This window comes from Tachypleus tridentatus, chromosome 3 (assembly GCF_004210375.1).
Source record: "Tachypleus tridentatus isolate NWPU-2018 chromosome 3, ASM421037v1, whole genome shotgun sequence".
NCBI lineage: Eukaryota > Metazoa > Arthropoda > Merostomata > Xiphosura > Limulidae > Tachypleus > Tachypleus tridentatus.
In genome coordinates this window covers 55,837,364-55,843,232 of record NC_134827.1, presented here as the reverse complement: position 1 = coordinate 55,843,232, position 5,869 = coordinate 55,837,364, and the positions used below count along the sequence as shown (strand labels likewise).

The 5,869-nt window shown below is 32.4% G+C and overlaps 1 long non-coding RNA gene across 1 annotated transcript; it reads left to right on the top strand.

The window, feature by feature from the left end:
* Positions 1-2,411: 2,411 nt before the first annotated feature.
* LOC143246068 (uncharacterized) lies at positions 2,412-5,215 on the top strand. Its single transcript, XR_013025768.1, has 3 exons — positions 2,412-2,577; positions 4,368-4,424; positions 5,145-5,215. It is a non-coding gene; the product is annotated as an uncharacterized LOC143246068 (long non-coding RNA).
* The last annotated feature ends 654 nt before the right edge of the window (positions 5,216-5,869 follow it).

Sequence of the window (5,869 nt, the reverse complement as noted above, 5' to 3'; positions counted from 1 at the left end):
TTCTGGTACATTGTAATCATCCCAGCTGTCTTCTAGTATTTATTGTGTGAAGATGTGTGTTCTGGTACATTGTAATCATCCCAGCTGTCTTCTAGTATTTATTGTGTGAAGATGTGTGTTCTGGTACATTGTAATCATCCCAGCTGCCTTCTAGTATTTATTGTGTGAAGATGTGTATTCTGGTGCATTGTTATCATCCCAGCTGTCTTCTGGTATTTATTGTGTGAAGATATGTGTTGTGGTACATTGTAATCATCTTAGCTGTCTTCTAGTATTTATTGTGTGAAGATGTGTATTCTGGTACATTGTAATCATCCCAGCTGTCTTCTAGTATTTATTGTGTGAAGATGTGTATTCTGGTACATTGTAATCATCCCAGCTGTCTTCTAGTATTTATTGTGTGAAGATGTGTGTTCTGGTACATTGTAGTCATCCCAGCTGTCTTCTACATAAGAGTGTACATGGAGGTCTTGGTCCATTTTGATACACTATGATGTTTTTGGATGTCTACTTTGCATTGATATATCAAGGTGCGGTACTGTTGTAGTGCATTACGATCTTTTAAGAGTTTTTCTGTGTGAAGATGTACATGCATTAGCTGGATCACTTTGGAATGTTATGATTCTTTTCTATGTTTTCTTTTCAAAGATGTACATTAAATAATGGATCATTCTGGTAGAACATACCTTCATGTTGTTACTATATGAAGATGTATGTTTAATACTGGAACTCTGTTGGAAGATGATTTTTTCACTTTATTAATTTATGAAAATGTTGTAGCTACATTTCATGTTAAGTGTTTCTTATAAATAATTTCAGTGTTTCTTTTCACTTGTATAACGATCATGTATCATCCATCAGTTCTGATGCCTGACTGCAATATGTTCCTGTACATTTCAGCCATAATGGACAAAAGTTTGTGATGAATATGCTGTTAAAAGTGATAATACTGTTCTCAACTTTTCTGTATTTTCAGAACACGAAGGAGCTTTGGTCATGGTCTGTACATGTACAAGTTTTAAGGGAACTAAAAATTTCATTATTAAATTTTAAGTGTAAGCGCACTGTTACTTATTACCATTTATCTTGTATAAACCTCCAATTTATTATGTTACATATTACAGTTTGAAATAACCTGAAATGGAGTCAAATTATAATTGAAATTTAGAAATTAATTAAACATCAACATATATCAAATTTGTTATATTTGACAACATGATTGAAATATACAATTTATAGTAATGGTTTGTATACAGAAGTGTTACAAACATACAAGCAATATTGAGCCTTTTATTTGATTCAGAACTTCCCTGATATACAATCATTGGTTCACGATGTACTAACGCCTGATGTTATTCAGCTGAAGTTCAATGTTATATAATGTTCAAAATATATAAATGTTCCTGATCAAATGCCTGAAGTTCCCAATTATGAAGTGTTAATCACAGAGCTTTTGAGATTGGAAACTATTACACTATGTAACAAAATGTTTACTTTTACTTGTTCCTGGACAGAAAGTGTTATTTCCCAATTACTTATGCCTGATGTAAATGGAAAAGACCTATTTTTCTCTTCAAAATTTGCTTTTGTGACCTGGGAGATATAAACAAAAAACATGTTGAGAGACTATATTTGGAGGATGATACATTGAAAGTGATTTACATTACAGTCGCAAATCTCGAAAGACTAATCACTTCTAAACATTTCTGTATAACTTTAGTATATATACATGTAAATCTTGATTCATATTTTGTTTTATTCAGACCTTATGTAAATGAAAATGTTCAAATTTGCCTGTTTTTACATAGAAAATAGGTTAATTTCTAAACTTCATTATCCAGGTCACAAAAGCAAAGTTTGAAGTGAATAATGGTCATTTTCTGTACTTTTACAACACAAGCAATTAAGAAACAACACACACTATCCAGGAACAAAATTTCTGATACATAGTGTTATATATACTGTCTCTTGGCACATCGTGTTGGTTACGCTTTATAAACAGCAGAAGAGTTTCTAGAAATATTAACTTCCATAACAACACTGACAACACACATTGTTTAACATACATTGTTGATTCTTACACTCAAGAATTTTCTACAATTTTGATGAATTGGTGGTAATTTCTCAATACATATTTAACAACAATGAAACAAACAATGATGTTAAAATAGATATATAATAGTAAACCTATCAGATTTATGTACGTTTGATGCAAAATATAGTATACTTTACCGAAATATAATATTTGGCCTTTTTTCTACTTATGAAATATTAGAAACATGATTAGGGACAAAAGAATGAAATGAGACACGGTTCTATGAATATGTGAAACTGTTTACCAAAGTATGATATGTTCTCTGTTTTTTTTAAACGCAGAAGAATTCATGATGTCTTTGTCGACTCACGAGATTGAAGAAAGTTGCTCAAGAGTTCTGTCAAACAAGCTTAGAAATCAGTGTAAACTCAGCATTCTCACAGAGAGTGGTTCATCCAGAACCTGATGTGCTGCTAGGCTTGAACCGAAAGCTGGAATGGACGAGGAGAGGATTGACCAGTTGGATGTGTGTGTGAGGAAAGGTAGATTTACTTTGCCTTTGCTGTACAAACAACATTTAGTACGGATGTTTCATATCGAACAGTTTTATGTTTCAGGTTTTACAACTTGGGACTTAAATGTGCAAAACAAATTATCAAAACATTTGGGTCAACTCACCAGTTCTCTTTATAAAATACACAGCACTGATTAGTGAAATTAATTAGTGTATTTGTTGAATATTTTCTGTACATTCGTGTTATCGGTGGTCAACACAATTGTCGACTCACGAGCCTTTCCACACGGAATAGCTAGAAAAACTTGTTTGAAAAGGTGGTGGGGTTCATATCTTACCCCATTGTTAATTGTTATAGTATTAACTCTAAAACTGACATTGGGTTACACGTTGATCCAGGGTTATAAATTCTTCTCACTGTGGATATAATAATTTAAATAATGTCAGATGACTATGATCGCACCACAGTCTGAATAGGAAATACAGGTTTTACCAACTGCCACTAAATAAGCGCTTTAACGCTGCATAGCTCCAGTATCTGCTTTGAGTTATGTAATTCTTGAGCGATTTGCAAACATACCTGATGATGAATCATTATTAGTCTTAACTAATCTAAATATTGTTTTAATTGGAAGTTAAGCCTACTTTTTATTTTCATTTTACTTGTTGTACTGTTTACTAAATAATTCACATAAAGATCACAGTTTTTCTGGCTTTTTAACTATTTAGTAAGAAGTTCTTGAAATTTCACTAAAGTTGTTATGAGAAGGAAATTTGGAGCTGGAGGTGACTTGGAGAATTATCTGTACATAAAACAGTATAGTATGTCCTTTGATAGAATAAAACTGTGCCTTTCTATTAGTCATAGAATGTTATAGAGCAATATTAGTAGTTTGTGAAAGAACAGATGTAGCAGGTGTGTGTTCTGTTTCCTGGTTTATAGCTCCATAAACAACATTGAAGGCTACACAAATTATTCTTTGTCTGAAAAATTATATAATATAATGAGTAATTTATTTTAAGTTCTGTAACTTTTGGAGGGGTAGTAAATAGATTAGATTAGAGAGGAGACCTAGAGAGCAAATGTCAATCCTTACACCAGGGAAGACTGAAGATTTTTTAAAACTGTTTTCTTATAAAATTAAAAACTTAAGACTTGATTTATTAACTTCATTTTGACACCAGGTTTATTGATAGTGAAGTAATTAGATTTTCAGTGTAACTTTCTAAAAGGTTATGACATGCACAATCTGACCTATATCCATTGCCAAAGGACTAAGTTGTTAGCTCAAGCCCCAATTGTGGATCAACATTTCTACCACATTTGTTCCCACTATGGGAGTCTCACCATCACTGAATTCACCCAACACTGGCTTCTACTCTTTGGTCTCTAATTGCTGATGATACAGTTTTGATAGAGGAAGGTCCATTTCTGGAGTGGTTCATCCTGTGTTTCTCATGTTTCAGAAACATTTGTTCCTGTTCTCATTTGTGAGAGCTGTTGCTCTTACTTCTAACTAGTCTGCTTCCCACATTATTTAACACAGGGGAAGATTGAACTTCTTGTGTGTTTCCTGGCATAGTTACTTATCTGTACTGAAGATGTGTGTGTTTCCTGTCTTGATATGTTGTACAGTTATTTATCTGGACTTAAGTCCATGTTTCCTGTCATCGTTTTCTGTGTAGGTCTAGATTTGGCTCTGGTAACATCTTTACAAGGAAATTTATGTACTATTTTAATGCTTCATAATTATTTGAAATGTCTACCATGTGAAAGATGCACCTGTTTGACTTCTAATTCTCTCTTGTTTGTTTCAGAACAAATAAGACAGAAAAGACGTATGCTCATGCCAGTAAGGATTCTCTGGAGGACAGGTACATTTGTTGTTGTATCTGTTTTTAAGTTCTTTCTGAAGTCACCTGCTTTTCTCCAATTTATATACTGTGCACTTGTGTCATGAATTTCTATTTGAAAGTTTCTGTATCACTCTAGAATTAAAAGTTCGGTTTTATTTTTCAATGAGGTCAAAATGATTGTATTAATCTGTGAAAAGTACAATATCTGTAAGAGCACTGTATGAAAATTATTTTAATCTTATAAAAGAGACATACAGTGTACATTGTAAATAAAGTTTTAGTTTATTTAATTTTAGTTATGAGAGAAAGAAAGAATCCAGGACCCTAGTGTTAAGTTTTATAGTTTTTGTAATTATTACTTGAAACTGCTTGTAATTGATGAAACTATAATTACAGAAATGAAGAAAACAAAGACAATTCTAAGTGTTACAGACATTTAATTTGTGCTATCCTGGTTTCATTAGAAAAGGAATCGGGTATAGACTAAACTAGCTTGTGAACAGTTTACCTAAAGAACCAGATGCCACTTACTCTGAGGCATGAAGGAGGGAACTTTGGTTGTATAGAACATTTGTGTACTTCTAAAATATCCAAGCTGTTTCATATTTTATATTACTTTTCACAGATGTATAATGTTTGTGAAGCACAGTTGTCTCTGTTTTCCTCTATTATGTTACATAGTTGTTGTTGAAGAATAGATATTTGTGATCGTTGTGTCTTGTTCTTTATTGTTTTCAGTATCACTAACTTGGAAAAACAGCTCTTTGGTGAAATATCATATTTAAACATGATGGACATGATTTTAAGAGGTAGGAAGTTTTTATTATTTCTTTTATTAGAGTTATTAAGAATATCTGCAAAACACTAACACTGTATGTTAAATTTAAAACAGTTTTGGGGTTTATATATGATTCACCATAATATACTAGCGTGGATAACAAGGCCACCAATGTTATTTACTTACCAAGTCCAGAAAGTACTTGATAAAGATACAACACTGTCCAGTTGTTGATTGGTAGCAGAACACAGGGTGCCCCACGTATGAAGAGTTCTAAAGAATGTGTAATAATGTTATAACAACATGAAGTTCTTGTTTTCTGGCAGTCCGTAGGTGATAGATGTTTGAAGAGCATTGAAATTGAATTACCATTAGTTTCAAAAGTTTACCCAACACACTTGATCTTGGAAACCAGATTAAAAACCTAAAATTCATAAAACATTCTGTTATCATGGAAGTAAACTGTTTCTCTCTATGATAGTCAACAGTATCAACCCTATTGCAATGGGTCATGGTTCAAGGGTCATGTCATCTCATTTGTTGACTTGTGTGAATAAGTTTCATGTTACGCTTTGTAGATTAGAATTCATGTTTTAGTGTTATACATGAGTAATTTCTTAATTTCAAAACAAATATTAAAAGAACTCTTGAATGTAGATTTGTGTGAGTCGTGGTGGTATGTTGA